The sequence below is a fragment of the Taudactylus pleione genome, unplaced genomic scaffold (genome assembly GCF_031769625.1).
Source record: "Taudactylus pleione unplaced genomic scaffold, aTauple2 ptg000496l, whole genome shotgun sequence".
NCBI lineage: Eukaryota > Metazoa > Chordata > Amphibia > Anura > Myobatrachidae > Taudactylus > Taudactylus pleione.
The window spans coordinates 903,930-922,859 of NW_028284898.1; positions in this window are offsets into that span (position 1 = coordinate 903,930).

Consider the following 18,930-nt stretch of genomic DNA (forward strand, 5'->3'; position numbering starts at 1 on the left):
CTGTCACTCGGCGTGCAGCTCACTATTCACTTTTACATAGTGACATAGTAATGTCCTGGAGGGTATTGGGTCATCATTAATTATTCCACTCTGCTGTATGACCACCTATGACATTACTATGTAGCAATCATATTCTCCTAACTCTAGGATGACAACAAACTTCACTGTAGGTCTAATTTAATCCTGCAACCATGTATATCAAATATATCAATTCCCTAGGTGTGCCACGTACAGCTTCCCTAAAGTCCTGCCTCCCATACACTGGCCTTGAAGTAGATTGCTACTAGACTTTTTGAAGTCCGTTGAGAAAAAAACCTATTGTTTCATTTTTGTTAGCTGAACAGTAGGAACACGTCACCCATTCAGACACAAAGGTTTCATAAGATCTTTCTAGACTCAAATATAGACCATCTTTTCATAATACAGTCAAGTCATGTAATGCAGAGCCCCCTATGGAAAAATACATAGTACAGAATATATGGTTAATGCATTATTATTTAGAATATAGAAACAAACCACACTGGGTTTAGTACTAGGCACTATAGACTTCTGCCTAGGGGGAGCAGAGACTGACGTGTAACTTTTTTTTTTTTGCAGAATCCATTGTTGCACAATGGCTAGCATTGCTGTCTAACAGCACTGGTGTTATGGGTTTGGTTCAAACCATGATCATATCTGTTTGTATGTTTCCCCCATGTTTGTTTAGGTTTCCCCAGGTATTCCTTTTTCCTCTCACAATCCAATAACATTCTAGTAAGTTAATTGCCTTCTGTCAAACGTCAACCCTAGTGTGCGTGTATATGAGGTAGGGAACATAGATTATAAACTCCACTGTTGAAGGGATCGGTTGACTTGAATGACTCAATATACTCTGTTAAATAAAGCAAAATATATGTGCACTACATAAATAACTGTTAATAAAAAAATAAATATTATGTTTAAGTAAAAAGCAACTGATGAGCGTCTATCTGGGGTGGAGCAGTTTACAAAAGCCATGTGCAGGTAACATACAATATGCAGAGTAAAATGATTTAACACAAGGAGGATGAATTGTGCAAATCGGTTTTTACTACATGATATTCTGTAATAGGATCACACAAGAACATAATCCATTTAAGCCTAGGGTTGGCAATTGTGGATTTGTTTTGACTGAGAGGTGACAGTTCCATCCCAAAGTCCCTGCATGAAAATGAGTAACAATGACAATAACAAGTGCTAAACGGTTCAGGCTAATTGGTTGCATTCTTTCCACACTGATGTGTTGAGCACAGTTCATGTTCATCTCTTTGGAACAGAGTTCGGTCACATCCTCGATTTCTTTGTGCTCCACCCTCCAGGTCTATGATTTGATCTGCAGGATTCCTCCATCCATAGTGTGTAGAGTAACTTGGGTACCCAACTACATTGTATGTTGAGGTTGAGAAACGTACACAACCTACAATCTGTATAAATAAATGTAAAGCATAAATTAATATCATATACTGTAGGTAGTATACAGTATAAGAGAACTATAAAAGATTGGTAAAAAGAAGAATCTGACAAGATTTAGTTTTGAGATTTAGAGGTCTATCTAAAAAGAAAACAAAAAGTGTCAGTAAAGAATTGGTGTCCTTCACTATCAAATTGCCACCATACTTATTTCTGTCAAAGTGTCGGAATAACCCTTGGGGTAAAGGGCTGTCCCGGTGAGAAAATTCTTTACATCTTTCTTGAAATATGTCTGTATCCACTGCGCATGCACTGATCAGCATTGGTGATGTCAGATGCTGATTGGGGAGTGGATAAGAGTGAGAGCTGGACAGGGGAGCAAAGAGCCAAGAGAGACCCCCGGGGGACCGGGAAGCCAAATATTGTGTTATGTTTGTCAGAACAAAGATTCTCTCATCTATATAAACACCTTTCCAGAACAGACCCCATTAAAACCTATGGGGCTGCTGGATAAGAATGGAGATATGAAAAGGTGGAGAAATCTGTGACCTCTCTGTACCTTACAACTAACTGAGATAACAAAACTTCAGCTTTCTCCAGCTAAAATGCTGGAGAAAAGCATTTTTTTAAGTTTAATAAATAGATCCCATAGGCTGTTTACATATCTCTCCACATTTTAAACTACAAAAGAGACTAGATTGGCTCCATCACAACCACATTCATCCATGGCACATTCCCAAGTGTCCCACTCAGGCATGTCCCTAATCATGTCAGATTCCAGTGGCACTGACTTTTAACAACATCAGGAGTTTCCCACAGCATGAAGTTAAGGGGCCAGGATGAGATGGAAGGAGAAGGGAGGAGTGTGAAGACCTTGTTCTCAGTAAAGGGAGAGACAGAGCTGGGGTGAGTAGAGAGTAGAAAAGATGGTCATTGTACTGTGTTGGATCAGACAAGAAGATTGTTGGTGTCAGTTTTGCCTTTGAAGCATTTCACAGTAGTAAGCATAGATGGAAGAAAGAGGAGGTGGGCAGCAAAGGGAACTGAAGGTGGGAAAGCGGCAATGGCTGTGAGATGATTAAGTGGATATGAAGATCTTTCTTGCCTGGAGAGTGAGGGAAGTTTAGTAAGTAAGACAAGATACATTTTGGGAGAAAGTAAGCGTTAGAGAAAGATTTTCTCTATTAGCACTCAGCAATAAGCAAAGCAAGATTAACATCAAGGGAGTACAGATGGGCACTTAGGACCTGGTGGTCCTAGAGGGCCGGCCGGGTGCCAGCCTGCCATTGTGAGTCATGCTGCACTGGACTTTATTGATCAGCTGTGAGCTAGCAGCATGGTATATGGGAGGAGCAGAGTGAAAGCCGCTGGTACAGCAGACACATATGGTAGCAACACTACTTCACATACATATGATGCTGCAGAGCAGGCAATATACAGTCAGTCTTTACAATGCAGATGAAACGCGAGTCACTTGTTGGCATCCTGGTGCTGGGAAGCTGGCTTCCACATTTGCAGTGTCGACATAATGATTGTCACAATGCCATATGTATTCCCTCTCTACATTAATAAGGGGCACAAACCTTTTATCTTGGCTAGGGTCCTGTGGGGTCTTAATCTGGCTCTGGCAACACAGGAACACTTTTGCAGGGGTTGAGTCTGTTAGAAGCACCAGAGATGAGATTGTGATCACCAGAGACAATGGCCCTTATTTAGAGGCGGTTGCAAGAAGCGAGCGCTCACTCTGAATGAGGGCGGCCACTTGCTTTTTCAAGTGCGGCCTCCTGGTTGCTAGCTAAGCTGTGGGTTACTACCCATAGCTTTAGCGACCGACCAGATTGATGGTCACAATGGTCAAGACCATCGTGACAATCGGGGCTTGTGACGAGACCCTAAGGTTGGGTCTCAGCAACCGCAAGCCCCAGGGAGCTTCCTGCTCTGATCGAGCAGGAAGCTCCCCACTGACATCACTGCTGATGTCAGTGCGGCCACCCACAAAACGGCAGGTGTTCCTTAAGGAACGCCTCCATTTGTGAAACCACCCCCTACAAAACGGGTCGAGCTGTTGATCACCATCGACAGCTGCCCCTTTTGTAGTGAGCTGTGTTGTGAGATAATTTCTCTCTCGCTCCGGGGCTTGTGCATGTGCAGTGTGGCCGCTGCGCATGCGCAGGGCCTAAACATCAACCCGGTTGCGAGCACTCAGCGCTTGCGACCGAGTCTGAATGAGGTTCAGTGTGTGGTAGTTGGAGCTGCCTCGTCTATGGCTGCAGAGTATTTAATATTATAAAAGTTGACAGTTGCAACAGGAGTGATTCAGGCAAGGCTTTAAAGACACAGAAAAAAAACTTCCATTGGCCTCGGCATTGCATTTTTGTCCTGGGCAGGATATTATTTGTGTTTCTTGTCAAGGCTTTAAAGACATTAAGGTATTTATGTGGGGAAAATAGATATGGGTGCAGGAGAGAAACCAGAGGCAAGGTGATGAGGAAGAAAAGGAGGGTAGGCTGAATCAGAGAAGCTGGAAAAAACACAGAGATGTTAGGATATGAGGTCCATACCCATTGATGATGCCCATTGGCAAAAGCAAACAAAAAAAGAGTAGAGATGAGTACCAATGGGTTTGTTAATGTTAACATTTAGGGTCTTGCTTGACTCCATTTCAGTGTCACTTTTTCAGTTTGTGATCCTGTCCCCCAAAACATTGTGCTTGGATAAGGTGCCTAATAAGTTCTGTCTACAGCAGTGGGTAATAAAGTATATGCTATAAAAACAACAACAATATAATGCAATTTTAAATAACTATCCATGGCATTTTGATTAACTCATAGATCATGAAAGTCATAATAATACTATATTGAATCATACAATATATTGAACTATACTTACCCCAAAAAGTAAACCCATCAGCAATCCCAGAGCAAGTACAGAGGCCAGTGCGATGAGGATGATGGACCAATATGGCACTGCAATAAAGAGTAAGTAACAATCTGTATAATGTTTTAAACTAGTAATTACTTTACAAGCATCTATTGTATAATCATACCATACAGAGCATGTGTCACATAATGTGTCAAGATTTATGATGTGTGGTAAATTTTGTATAGGTCTTACAATCAACTGTTTAAAAAAGAATTTGATGCATTTTGGTGGAGGTAATATAGAGAAGATAAATTAGAAAGTTACTAATGACCCTCCAAGGCTTCACATGGGAGCAATTTTAACATTACAGCAATAGTCCTGTTCAACCAAGGTCTTGTAAGATTGACATCAGTTTTCCTCCTGATGTCAACATAAGAAAAGATTTAGGGCCTGATTCAGAGCCGCTCGTTTGCTCCGAGCGATGTTTGCCCAACTGGCATGCGTATGGATCGTTATACGCATGCGCGAACCAGTCAGTGCGACCGAAATTCATGTGCTCGCAAAATAGCGAATGCCTGATAATTTGAGTGACAGGAGTAGGCGTATGTGGGTGGTAACGGGGGAAGGTGCTTGAAAACGGGGAGTGGAGATCCGAACGCAGGCGTGCTTAAAGGTCAAAACGGGCGTTTTATGGGTGTGCATAATTAAAACAGCAGCATCATTGACCACGTCACTGGGTTATTTTAGAGCCAGAACTGCTCGCAAAATTGTGGTAGCAAAAACCAACCCCAAAAATAGCGAGCAGTTCATACCCTGGTCGATGCACTCGATTAATCTAATAAATAGCGGACATGACGTAGGATGCGAGCGGCCAGGGGGCATATTTTTTCAAAAAATGAGCACAAGTTATGTTCGCTCATTCAGACCTAGAGAAGTGAACAGACCGCAAAGAGCGAACGGTTGATTTGAATAGCCACCCTTATTTTCTGGACGAGCGAGCGCTAATTGCGTCCGGCTCTGAATCAGGCCCTTAGTTTTAAAGTGACACGCAAAAGGGCCACATAAAGTGGTCCATGAGCAAAAAATGTCTCCACTTAGGTCAACTCCAGCCACGATAAGTGTCTGTCCCTGTGCTTTATTTATTGCCATGCCAAAGCAGACTCTTACTGAGAATTGGACTAGTTTGAAATTAAAGAAATGTTTATCACATAAATGAAATGGGAATGGTAAAAAAAAGGAAAAACTGCAAGTTTGTATCAGTAATCAAGGCTAATTTTGCTGGAGAAACCAGAAACTACATACATGGTATAAACTAAAGTCCATTGTTGTGATATGTGATAATGGTTTTGGCAGCGTAATCCAAGAAAGCACTCAGACGGCCATTTATTCATTGACTTGCTTCACTAAAAACATCACTACTCAGTTCCCTTTTGTCATACAATGATGTTTCATACACCTAAACCTTTCTCAATAAATTCTCCATAGAATAGGGAAAACTGCATCAAATTCCATCCAGTAGTTCTCGAGATTAGTCCAAACAAACAGACAGAGGCCAATCAGGGACTTTATTTTATACTATGTATAGATACTGTATCACAACTACATTGGAATTTTGTAAGATATTATACTTACAGTTGTAACTTTCCGCCAGGACAAAAGCAAAATTAGTTGTAGCTGTGGAGGTTGAAGTAGTTGTAAGAGTTACTTTAGTAGTTTGTGCAGCTTTAGTAACTGGAGCAGCAGTAGTAGATTGTGATGCTGTTAATGCTGTAATTGTGGAAGCTACAACAATAGCCGGAGTTGTAGTAGTAATTGGAGTAACTGTAGTTGTAGGAGCTGTGGATGCAGTAGTAGTGGTTTGTATAGTAGTAGTAACATCAATAGTAGTTGCTGTAGTAGCTTTAGCTGCTATTGTAGTGGGAGTTACAATAGAGGTTGTTCTGGTAGTAGGTGCTGCAGAAGTAGTGGATCCTGGAGTAGTGAAAAATGCAGTATTGGTAGTAGGTGATGCAGTAGTGGCTAGAGACACAGAAGTACTTGGTGCCATAGTAGTGGAAGCTGCTGTACTAGTGGATGCAGTAATAGTAGTGGGAGCTACAGTAGGAATTGATAAAGTAGAATTGAGAGCAGCAGTGGCAGCGATTGCAGCAGTAGTGGACGCTGCTGTTGTAATTAGAGCTCCAGTGCCTGTTGGAGCCATAGCAGTGGTGCCTGAAGCAGTAGTGACAGCTACAGAGGTAGTTGGCACAGTACTAGTGAGAGCTACAAAGGCAGTTGGACCAACTGTAGTGAGAGCTGCAGAAGTTATGGGTGCGTTAGTTGTGGAGGATGCAGTAGTGGTTGATACAATGGTAGTAAGAGCTGCAGTAGTTGTGGGTGCTGTAGTTGGTACAGTTGTTGTGAGAGCTGAAGAAATTTTGGGTACGGTAGTGGTGGAGGATGCAGAAGCAGCTGGAACAGTTGTAGTGAGAGCTGCAATAGTTGTGGGTGATGTAGTTGTGGAAGATACAGTAGTAGTTGGTACAGTTGTCGTGAGAGCTGCAGTAGATGTGGGTGCTGTAGTAGTGGAGGATGCCACAGTAGTTGGTACACTTGTAGTAAAAGCTGCAGTAGTTATGGGTGCTGTACTTGGGGAGGGTTCAGCAGTAGTTGGTACAGTTGCAGTGAGAGCTGCAGAAATTGTGGGTACTGAAATAGTGGAGGATACAGTAGCAGCACGTAAAGTTGTAGAGAGAGTTGCAGTAGTCATGGGTGCTGTAGTGGTGGAAGATGCAATAGTAGTTGGTACAGTTTTAGTGAGAGCTGCAGTAGTTGTGGGTGATGTAGTTGTTGAGTATGCAGTGGTTGTTGGTACAGTTGTAGAGAGAGCTGCAGTAGTTGAGGGCGCTGTATTGGTGGAGGATGCAATAGTAGTCGGTACAATTGTAGTGAGAGCTGCAGTAGTTGTGGGTGATGTAGTTGTGGAGGATGCAGTAGTAGTTGGTACATATGTAGTGAGAGCTGCAGTAGTTGTGGGTGATGTAGTTGTGGAGGATGCAGTAGTAGTTGGTACAGTTGTCGTGAGAGCTGCAGTAGTTGTGTTTGATGTAGTTGTGGAGGATACAGTAGTAGTTGGTACAGTTGTCGTGAGAGCTGCAGTAGTTGTGTGATGTAGTTGTGGAGGATACAGTAGTAGTTGGTACTGTTGTCATGAGAGCTGCAGTAGTTGTGGGTAATGCAGATATGGAGGATAAAGTAGTAGTTGGTACAGTTGCAGAGAGAGCTGCAGTAGTTGTGGGTGATGTAGTTGTGGAGGATGCAGTAGTAGTTGGTACAGTTGTCGTGAGAGCTGCAGTAGTTGTGTTTGATGTGGTTGTGGAGGATACAGTAGAAGTTGGTACAGTTGTCGTGAGAGCTGCAGTAGTTGTGGGTAATGCAGACATGGAGCATACAGTAGTAGTTGGTACAGTTGTAGAGAGAGCTGCAGTATTTGTTGGAGATGTAGTTGTGGAGGATGCAGTAGTAGTTGGTACAGTAGTCGTGAGAGCTGCAGTAGTTGTGTTTGATGTGGTTGTGGAGGATACAGTAGAAGTTGGTACAGTTGTCGTGAGTGCTGCAGTAGTTGTGGGTGCTGCAATGGTGGAGGATATAGTAGTACATGTTACAGTTGTTGTGAGAGCTGCAGTAGTTGTGTTTGATGTAGTTGTGGAGGATACAGAAGTAGTTCGTACAGTTGCAGTGAGTGTTGCCGAAATTGTGGGTACTGAAATAGTGGAGGATACAGTAGTAGCTTGTAAAGTTGTAGAGAGAGTTGCAGTAGTCATGGGTGCTGTAGTGGTGGAGGATGCAATAGTAGTTGGTACAATTGTAGTGAGAGCTGCAGTAGTTGAGGGTGATGTCGTTGTTGAGTATGCAGTGGTTGTTGGTACAGTTGTAGAGAGAACTGCAGTAGTTGTTGATACTGTAGTGGTGGAGGATGCAATAGTAGTCGGTACAGCTGTAGTGAGAGCGGCAGTAGTTGTGGGTGATGTAGTTGTGGAGGATGCAGTAGTAGTTGGTACAGATGTAGTGAGAGCTGCAGTAGTTGTGTTTGATGTAGTTGTGGAGGATACAGTAGTAGTTGGTACAGTTGTCGTGAGAGCTGCAGTAGTTTTTGTAATGCAGATATGGAGGATACTGTAGTAGTTGGTACAGTTGTAGAGAGAGCTGCAGTAGTTTTGGGTAGTGTAGTTGTGGAGGATGCAGTAGTAGTTGGTACAGTAGTCGTGAGAGCTGCAGTAGTTGTGTTTGATGTGGATGTGGAGGATACAGTAGTAGTTGGTACAGTTGTCGTGAGTGCTGCTGTAGTTGTGGGTGCTGCAATGGTGGAGGATATAGTAGTACTTGGTACAGTTGTTGTGAGAGCTGCAGTAGTTGTGTTTGATGTAGTTGTGGAGGATACAGTAGTAGTTGGTACAGTTGCAGTGAGTGCTGCTGTAGTTGTGGGTGCTGCAATGGTGGAGGATATAGTAGTACTTGGTACAGTTGTTGTGAGAGCTGCAGTAGTTGTGTTTGATGTAGTTGTGGAGGATACAGTAGTAGTTGGTACAGTTGCAGTGAGAGCTGCGAAATTGTGGGTACTGAAATAGCGGAGGATACAGTAGCAGCACGTAAAGTTGTAGAGAGAGTTGCAGTAATCATGGGTGCTGAAGTGGTGGAGGATGCAATAGTAGTTGGTACAATTGTAGTGAGAGCTGCAGTAGTTGTGGGTGATGTCGTTGTTGAGTATGCAGTGGTTGTTGGTACAGTTGTAGAGAGAGCTGCAGTAGTTGTTGATGCTGTAGTGGTGGAGGATGCAATAGTAGTCGGTACAGCTGTAGTGAGAGCTGCAGTAGTAGTGGGTGAGGTAGTTGTGGAGGATGCAGTAGTTGTTGGTACAGATGTAGTGAGAGCTGCAGTAGTTGTGTTTGATGTAGTTGTGGAGGATACAGTAGTAGTTGGTACAATTGTCGTGAGAGCTGCAGTAGTTGTGGGTAATGCAGATATGGAGGATACAGTAGTAGTTGGTACAGTTGTAGTGAGAGCTGCAATAGTTGTGGGTGAATTAGTTGTGGAGGATGCAGTAGTAGTTGGTACAGTTGTAGTGAGAGCTGCAGTAGTTGTGGGTGATGTAGTTGTGGAGGATGCAGTAGTAGTTGGTACAGTTGTCATGAGAGCTGCAGTAGTTGTGTTTGATGTAGTTGTGGAGGATGCAGTAGTAGTTGGTACAGTTGTCGTGAGAGGTGCAGTAGTTTTGGGTGCTGCAAAGGTGGAGGATATAGTAGTAGTTGGTACAGTTGTAGTGAGAGCTGCAGTAGTTGTGGGTGATGTAGTTGTGGAGGATACAGTAGTAGTTGGTACAGTTGTAGTGAGTGCTGCAGTAGTTGTTAGTGATGTAGTTGTGGAGGATGCAGTAGTAGTTGGTACAGTTGTCGTGAGAGCTGCAGTAGTTGTGTTTGATGTAGTTGTGGAGGATACAGTAGTAGTTGGTACAGTTGTAGTGAGAGCTGCAGTAGTTGTGAGTGATGTAGTTGTGGAGGATGCAGTAGTAGAGGGTACAGTTGTCATGAGAGCTGCAGTAGTTGTGGGTGAATTAGTTGTGGAGGATGCAGTAGTAGTTGGTACAGTTGTCATGAGAGCTGCAGTAGTTGTGGGTGCTGCAAAGGTGGAGGATACAGTAGTAGTGTGTACAGTTGTGAGAGCTGCAGTAGTAGTTGGTACAGATGTCATGAGTGCTGCAATAGTTGTGGGTGCTGTAGTTGTGGAGGATGCAGTAGTAGTTGGTAGAGATGTAGTTAGAGCTGCAGTAGTTGTGGGTGCTATAGTTGTGGAGGATACAGTAGTTGTTGGTACAGTTATAGTGAGAGCTGCAGTAGTTGTGGGTAATGTAGATATGGAGGATACAGTAGTGGTTGGTACAGTTGTAGTGAGTGCTGCAGTAGATGTGGGTGCTGTAGTTGTGGAGGATGCAGTAGTACTTGGTACAGATGTCATAATAGCTGCAGTAGTTGTGGGTGCTGCAGTGGTAGAGGATATAGTAGTAGTTGGTACAGTTGAAGTGAGAGCTACTGTAGATTTTATTATTGTAAAGGTGTAGGAAAGAGCAGTAGTTGGTACAGTTCTAGTGACAGCTGCAGTAGTTGTAGCTGCTGTGGTTGTGGAGGATGCAGAAGTAGTTGGTACAGTTGTAGTAAGTGTTGTGGTCATAGTTGTATCTGCAGTTAAAATGGGAACTGCAGCAATAGTGGAAGCTGCAGTAGTTTGGTGCTGATGTTGTTGTGGGTGCTGCAGTTGTAGTGGGTGCTGGTGTCATAGTGAGAACTGCTGTCGAAGCAAGTCTTAAAGCTGTAGTGGGAGTTGCAGTTGTATTGGCTGCTGCAGTATTAGTGAGAACTGCAGATGTAGTGGGAGCTTTAGCTGTAGTAGGAGCCACTGTAGAAGTTGGAGTTGCTGTAGTAGTGGAAGCTGCAGTAGTAGCGAAAGTTGCAGTCGAAGTGGAAGATGTAGTAGAAGTGGGTGCTAAAGTTATCGTGGGTGTTGCAGAAGTAGTGAAAGCTGCAGTTGTAGTGGGAGCTGAAGTTGTAGTGGGAGCTGCTGTAGATATAGGAGCTGTTGTGATAGTGGGAGCTGCAGTAGTAGTGGGTGCTAGTATTGTAGTTGGAGCTGTTGTAGTAGTGGAGGCTGGTGTTTTAGTTGGAGCTGCAGTAGTAGTGGGAGTTGCTGTTGTTGTCTGAGCCACTGTGGAAGTACGAGCTGCTGTAGTAGTGAAAGCTGCAGTTGTAGTGAGAGCTGGTGTTGAAATGGGAGCAGCTGTAGTAGTGAGAGCTGCAGAAGTAGTGGGAGCTGCTGTTGTAGTGAGAGCTGCAGAAGTAGTGGGAGCTGCAGTAGTATTTGGAGCTGCAGTAGCAATGAGAGTCAATGCAGAAATTGGAGCTGCAGTGGCAGTTGGAGCTGCTGTTGTAGTGAGAGTTGCAGTAGTAGTGAGAGCAGCTGTTCTATTGAGATATGCAGTAGTAGTAGTAGGAACTGCAGTAGTTTTATTAGCTGCAGAAGTAGTTGCAGCTACTGAAGTAGAGAGAGCAACTGTAGAAGTGGGAGCTGCAGTTGAAGTGGGAGCGGCTGTAGTAGTGGGAACTATTGTAGTAGTGAAAGCTGCAGTTTTAGTGAGAGCTTCAGTAGTTGTTGGTGCTATAGTTGTGGAGGATGCAGTAGTAGTTGGTAAAGTTGTAGTAAGAGCTGCAGCAGTTGTGGGTGATGTAGTCATGGAGAATGCAGTAGTAGTTGGTACAGTTGTAGTAAGAGCTGCAATAGAGGTGGATGCTGTAGTGGTGGAGGATACAGTAGTAGTCAGTACAGTTGTAGTGCGAGCAGCACTAGATGTGGATGCTATTGTTGTGGAGGATGCAGTTGTAGTTGGTACAGTAGTAGTGAGGGCTGCAGCAGATGTTGATGCTGTAGTTGTGGAGGATGCAGTAGTAGTTGGTACAGATGTAGTGACTGCTGTAGTAGATGTGGGTGCTGTGGTTGTGGAGGATGCAGTAGTAATTGTTACAGTTGAAGTGAGAGCTGCAGCAGTTGCAGGTGATGTAGTTGAGGAGGATGCAGTAGTAGTTGGTACAGATGTAGTGGGAGCTGCAGTGGAAGTGGGAGCTGCAGTAGTAGTGGAAGCTGCTATAGTAGTGAAAGCTGCAGTAGCAGAGGGAGTAGCTGTTGTAGAGAGAGATGCAGTAGTAATGAGAGCCACTGTAGATGTGGGAGCCACTGTAGAAGTGGAAGCCGCTATAGCAGTGGAAGCTACAGTAGTAGTGGGAGCTACTGTAGTAGTAATAGCAGCTAAAGTAGTGAGAGCTGCAGTAGTAGTGGGAAATTCAGTAGTAGTGCCAGCTGCAGTTGTAGTTGGATATGCAGTTGTTGTTGCATCTCCTTTTGTAGTTGGAACCACTGTAGAAGTGGGAGCCGATGTAAAAGTGGGAAATGCTGTAATATTAAGAGCTGCAGAAGTAGTGGGAGCAGCTGTTGTTTTGAGAAATGCAGTAGTAGTTGAAGATGCAGCAGTGGAGGTTGCTGCAGTAGTAGTTGGAACTGCAGTAGTAGTTGCAGCCGCTGTAGTAGTGGGAGCCACTGTAGAAGTGGTAGCTGCTATAGAAGTGGGAGCTGCAGTATTAGAGGGAACTACTGCAGTAGTGAGAGCTGCAGTAGTTGTGGGAGCAGCATGAGTTGTAGAAGCTGCAGTAGAAGTTGTAGCTGCAGTTGCAGTTGCAGCTACTATAGTAGTGGCAGCCACTGAGGAAGTGGGAGCAGCTGTAGTAGTGGGAGTCACTGTAGAAGTGGGAGCCGTTGTCATAGTAGGAGCTGCAATAGTAGTGGGAGCTGCTGTAGTTGTAAAAGCTGCAGTAGTAGTCCAAGCAGCTATTGTAGTGAGAACTGCAGTTGTAGTGGGAGATGCACTAGATGTAGGAGCTGCTGTAATAGTGGCAGCTGCTATAGTAGTGGGATCCGCTGTAGAAGAGGGAGCTGCAGTAGTAGTTGGAGCTGCAGAAGTAGTGGTAGCTGATACAGTAGTGGGAACTGCTGTAGTAGTAGGAACAGCTGTTGTTGTAGTAGCTAAAGTAGTTGTAAGAGCTGCAGTATTAGTTTGAGCTACAGTAATAGTTTCAGCTGCTGTGGAATTCGAAGCCACTGTAGAAGTGGGAGGTGCTATTGAAGTGGGAGCCGCAGTACTAGTGGGAGCCACTGTAGAAGTGGGAGCTGCAGTAGTAGTGAGAGCTGCAGTAGTAGTGGGAGCAGCTGTTGTAGTGGGAACTGCAGCAGTAGCGGGAGCTGTTGTAGTTGTGGGAGCTGCTGTAGTAGTTGGAGCAGCTGATGTGGTGAGATCTGCTGTTGTTGTTGGAGCAGCTGTTGTGGTGGGAGTTGCTTTAGTAGTGGGAGCTGCTGTAGTAGTGAGAGCTGCAGTAGTAGTTGTAGCAGCTGTTGTGGTGAGAGCTGCGGTAGTAGTGGGAGCAGCCATTGTGGTGAGAGCTGCAGTAGTTGTGGAAGCTGCTATAGTAGTGGGAGCCCCTGTAGAAGAGGGAGCTCCAGTAATAGTTGGTGCTGCAGTAGTAGTGGAAGCTGCTATAGTAGTGGGAACTGCTGTAGTAGTAAAAGCAGCTGTTGTACTAGTAGCTGAAGTAGTCGTAGGAGCTGCTGTAGTAGTTGAAGCTGCTATAGTAGTAGGAGCTGCAGTAGTAGTGGGAACTGCTGTAGTAGTGAGAGCTGCAGCAGAAGTTGGATCAGCTGTTGTGGTGAGAGCTGTGGTAGCAGTGGGAGCAGCTGTTGTGGTGAAAGCAGCAGTAGTTTTGGAAGCTGCAGTAGTTGGAGGAGCTACAGTAATACTTTGAGCTGCAGTTGTAGTTTCAGCTGCTGTAGAAGTTGGAGCCACAGTAGAAGTGGGATCCACTCTAGAAGTGGGAGACACAGTAGTAGTGGGAGCTGCTGCAGTTGTGAGAACTGCAGTAGTAGTGGGAGCAGCTGTTTGAGCTGCAGTAGTAGTGAGTGCTGCAGATGTAGTGGGAGCAGCTGTTGTAGTGGGAACTGCAGTAGAAGTGGAAGCTGCTGTAGTAGTGGGAGCTGCTGTAATAGTGAGAGCTGCAGTAGTAGTTGGAGCAGCTATTGTGGTGAGAGCTGCGGTAGTAGTGGGAGCAGCTGTTGTGATGAGAGCTGCAGTAGTTGTGGAATCTGCAGTAGTTGAGGGAGCTGCAGTAATAGTTTGAGCTGCAGTTGTAGTTTCAGCTGCTGTAGAAGTGGGAGCTACTGAAGAAGTGGAGACTGCTGTAGAAGTGGGAGCCACAGTAGTAGTGGGAGATGCAGTAGTAGCTGAAGCTACAGTAGTAGAGAGAGCTGCAGTAGTAGTGGGAGTAGCTGTTGTAGTGGATACTGCAGTAGTAGTGGGAGCTGCTGTAGTAGTGGGAGCTGCTGTAGTAGTGAGAGCTGAAGTAGTAGTTGGAGCAGCTGTTGTGGTGAGAGCTGCGGTGTAGTAGTTGGAGCAGCTGTTGTGAGAGCTGCAGTAGTTGTGGAAGATGCAGTTGTTGTAGGAGCTGCTGGAGTAGTTTGAGCTGCAGTTGTGGATTCAGCTGCTGTAGAAGTGGGAGCCACTGTAGAAGTGGGAACCCCTGTAGAAGTGAGAGCCACAGTAATAGTGTTAGCTGCAGTAGTTGTGAGAGCTGCAGTAGTAGTGGGAGCCACTGTAGAAGTGGGAGCTGCAGTAGTAGTGGGAGCTGCAGTAGTAGTGAGAGCTGCAGAAGTAGTGGGAGCAGCTGTTTTAGTGGGAACTGCAGTAGTAGTGGGCACTGCTGTAGTACTGAGAGCTGCAGTAGTAGTTGGAGCAGCTGTTGTGGTGAGAGCTGCGGTAGTAGTGGGAGCAGATATTGCTGTGGGAGCTGCAGTAGCTGTGGAAGCTTCAGTAGTTGTAGGAGCTACCGAAGTAGTTTGAGCTGCAGTTGTAGTTTCAGTTGCTGTAGAATTTGGAGACATTGTAGTAGTGGGAGCCCCCGTAGAAGTGGGAGCCACTGTAGAAGAGGTAGCAGCAGTAGTAGAGGGAGCTGCAGTATTAGTGACAGCTGCAGTAGTAGTGGGAGCAGCTGGTGTAGTGGGGTCTGCAGTAGTAGTGGGAGCTGCTGTAGTGGTGGGAGCTGCTGTAGTAGTGAGAGCAGCAGTAGTAGTTTTAGCAGCTGTTGTGGTGAGAGCTGCAGTAGTAGTGGGAGCAGAAGTTGTGGTGAGAGCTGCAGTAGTTGTGGAAGTGGGAGCCACTCTAGAAGTGGGAGCCCATGTAGAAGTGGGAGATGCAGTACTAGTGGGAGCTGCAGTAGATGTGAGAGCTGCAGTAGTAGTGGCAGCCACTGTAGAAGTGGGAGCTGCAGTAGTAGTGCGAGCTGCAGTAGTAGTGAGAGCTGCAGTAGTAGTGGGAGCAGATGTTGTAGTGGGAGCTGCAGTAGTAGTTGGAGCAGCTTTTGTGGTGAGAGCTGCAGTAGTAGTGCGAGCAGCTGTTGTTGTGAGAGCTGCAGTAGTTGTTGAAGCTGCAGTAGTTGTAGGAGCTGCAGGAGTAGTTTGAGCTGCAGTTGTAGTTTCAGCTGCTGTAGAAGTGGGAACCATTATAGAAGTGGGAGCACCTGTAGAAGTGGGTTCCACAGTAGTAGTGGGAACTGCAGTAGTAGTGGTAGCTGCAGTAGTAGTGGGAGCTGTTGTAGTAGTGAGAGCTGCAGTAGTAGTTGGAGCAGATTTTGTGGTGCGAGCTGCGGTAGTAATGGGAACTTTGGTAGTTGTGAGAGCTGCAGTAGAAGAGGGAGCAGCTGTTGAAGTTAGAGCTGCAGTTGTAGTGGTAACTGCAGTAGTAGTGGGAGATGCTGTAGTAGTGAGAGCTGCAGTAGTGGTTAGAGCAGATGTTGTGGTGAGAGCTGTGGTAGTAGTGGGAGCAGCTGTTGTGGTGAGAGCTGCAGTAGTTGGTGAAGCTGCAGTAGTTTTAGGAGCTGCAATAATAGTTTGAGCTGCAGGTGTAGTTTCAGATGCTGTAGAACTGGAAGCTACTGAAGAAGTGGAAGTTGCTGTAGAAGTGGAAGCTACTGAAGAAGTGGAAGTTGCTGTAGAAGTGGGAGCCGCAGTAGTAGTGGGAGCTGCAGTAGTTGTGAGAGTTGCAGTAGTAGTGTGAGAAACTGTAGAAGTGGGAGCTGCAGTATTAGTGGGAGCTGCACTAGTAGTTAGAGCTGCAGTAGTAGTGGGAGTAGCTGTTGTAGTGGGAACTGCAGTAGTAGGAGGAGCTGCTGTAGTAGTGGGAGCTGCTGTAGAATTGAGAGCTGCAGTAGTATTTGGAGCAGCTGTTGAGGTGAGAGCTTCATTAGTAGTGGGAGCAGCTGTTGTAGGTAGAGCTGCAGTAGTAGTGAGAGCTGCTGTTGTAGTGGGAGCAGCTGTTGTAGTGGGAACTGCAGTAGTAGTGGGATCTGCAATTCTAGTGGGAGCTGCTGTAGTAGTGAGAGATGCAGAAGTAGTTTTAGCAGCTGTTGTGGTGAGAGCTGCGGTAGTAGTGGGAGCAGCTGTTGTGGTGAAGGCTGCTGTAGTTGTGGAAGCTGCAGTTGTTGTAGGAGCTAAAGGAGTAGTTCGAGCTGCAGTTGTAGTTTCAGCTGCTGTAGAAGTGGGAGCCACTGAAGAAGTGGGAGCCCCTATAGAAGTGGGAGCCACAGTAGTAATGGGAGCTGCTGTAGTTGTGAGAGCTGCAGTAGTAGTGGGAGCCACTATAGAAGTGGGTGCTGAAGTAGTAGTGGGAGCTGCAGAAGTAGTGAGTGCTGCAGAAGTAGTGGGAGCAGCTGTTGTAGTCGGAACTGCAGTAGTAGTGTGAGCTGCTGTAGTAGTGGGAGCTGCTGTAGTAGTGAGAGCTGCAGTAGTAGTTAGAGCTGCAGTAGAAGTGGGAGTAGCTGTTGTAGTGGGAACTGCAGTAGTAGGAGGAGCTGCTGTAGTAGTGGGAGCTGCTGTAGAATTGAGAGCTGCTGTAGTATTTGGAGCAGCTGTTGAGGTGAGAGCTTCATTAGTAGTGGGAGCAGCTGTTGTAGGTAGAGCTGCAGTAGTAGTGAGAGCTGCTGTTGTAGTGGGAGCAGCTGTTGTAGTGGGAACTGCAGTAGTAGTGGGATCTGCAATTCTAGTGGGAGCTGCTGTAGTAGTGAGAGATGCAGAAGTAGTTTTAGCAGCTGTTGTGGTGAGAGCTGCGGTAGTAGTGGGAGCAGCTGTTGTGGTGGAGGCTGCAGTAGTTGTGGAAGCTGCAGTTGTTGTAGGAGCTACAGGAGTAGTTCGAGCTGCAGTTGTAGTTTCAGCTGCTGTAGAAGTGGGAGCCACTGAAGAAGTGGGAGCCCCTATAGAAGTGGGAGCCACAGTAGTAGTGGGAGCTGCTGTAGTTGTGAGAGCTGCAGTAGTAGTGGGAGCCACTGTAGAAGTGGGTGCTGAAGTAGTAGTGGGAGCTGCAGTAGTAGCGAGTTCTGCAGAAGTATTGGGAGCAGCTGTTGTAGTCGGAACTGCAGTAGTAGTGTGAGCTGCTGTAGTAGTGGGAGCTGCTGTAGTAGTGAGAGCTGCAGTAGTAGTTGGAGCAGCTGTTGTGGTGAGAGCTGCGGTAGCAGTGCGAGCAGATATTGTTGTGACAGGTGCAGTAGTTCTGGAAGCTGCAGTGGTTGTAGGAGTGCTAGGAGTAGTTTGAGCTGCAGTTGTAGTTTCAGCTACTGTAGAATTTGGAGCCATTGTGGAAGTGGGAGCCCCTGTAGAATTGGGATCCACAGTAGAAGTGGGAGCCACAGTAGTAGTTGGAGCAGCTGTTGCGTTGAGAGCTGCAGTAGTAGTGGGAGCAGATATTGTTGTGAGAGCTGCAGTAGTTGTGGAAGATGCAGTAGTTGTAGGAGTGCTAGGAGTAGTTTGAGCTGCAGTTGTAGTTTCAGCTACTGTAGAATTTGGAGCCATTGTGGAAGTGGGAGCCTCTGTAGAATTGGGAGCCACAGTAGAAGTGGGAGCTGCTATAGTTGTGAGAACTGCAGTAGTAGTGGGAGCAGCTGTTGTAGTTAGAGCTGCGAAAGTAGTGAGTGCTGCTGTTGTAGTAGGAGCAGCTGTTCTAGTGGGAACTGCAGTAGTAGTGGGATCTACAGTAGTATTGGTAGCTGCTGTAGTAGTGACAGCTGCAGTAGTACTTGGAGCAGCTGCTATGGTGAGAGCTGCGGTATTAGTGGGAGCAGCTGTTGTGGTGAGAGCTGCAGTAGTTGTCAAAGCTGCAGTATTAGTTGGAGCTGCAGTAATAGTTTGAGCTGCAGTTGTAGTTGCAGCTGCTGTAGAAGTGGGAGCTACTGAAGAAGTGGAAGCCGTTGTAGAAGAGGGAACCGCAGTAGTAGTGGGAGCCAATGTAGAAGTGGGAGCAGCAGAAGTAGTAGGAGCTGCAGTAGTAGTGAGAGCTGCAGTAGAAGTGGGAGCAGCAGTTGTAGTGGGAACTGCAGTAGTACTGGTAGCTGCTGTAGTAGTGGGAGCTGCTGTAGTAGTGAGAGCTGCAGTAGTAGTTGGAGCAGCTGTTGTGAAGAGAGCTGTGGTAGCAGTGGAATCAGCCATTGTTGTGAGAGCTGCAGTAGTTGTGGAAGCTGCTATTGTTGTGGGAGCTGCTGTAGAAGAGGGAGCTGCAGTTTTAGTTGGAGCTGCAGTAGTAGTGGGAGCTGCTATTGTAGTGGGAACTGCTGTAGAAGTAGGAGCAGCTGTTGTAGTAGCTGAAGTAGTTGTAGGAGCTGCAGTAGTAGTTGGAGCTACAGATGTAGTTGAAGCTGCTATAGTAGTTGGAGCCACTGTAGAAGTGAGAGCTGCAGTAGTAGTGGGAGCTGCTATAGTAGTGGGAGCCACTGTAAAAGTGGAAGCCACAGTAGTAGTGGGAGCTGCAGTAGTTGTGAGAGCTGCAGTAGTAGTGGGAGCCACTGAAGAAGTGGGTGCTGCTGTAGTAGTGGGAGCTGCAGTAGTAGTTAGAGCTGCAGTAGTAGTGGGAGCAGCTGTTGTAGTGGGAACTGCAGTAGTAGTGGGAGCTGCTGTAGTAGTGGGAGCTTCTGTTGTAGTGAGAGCTGCAGTAGTAGTTGGTGCAGCTGTTGTGGGGAGAGCTGCGGTAGTAGT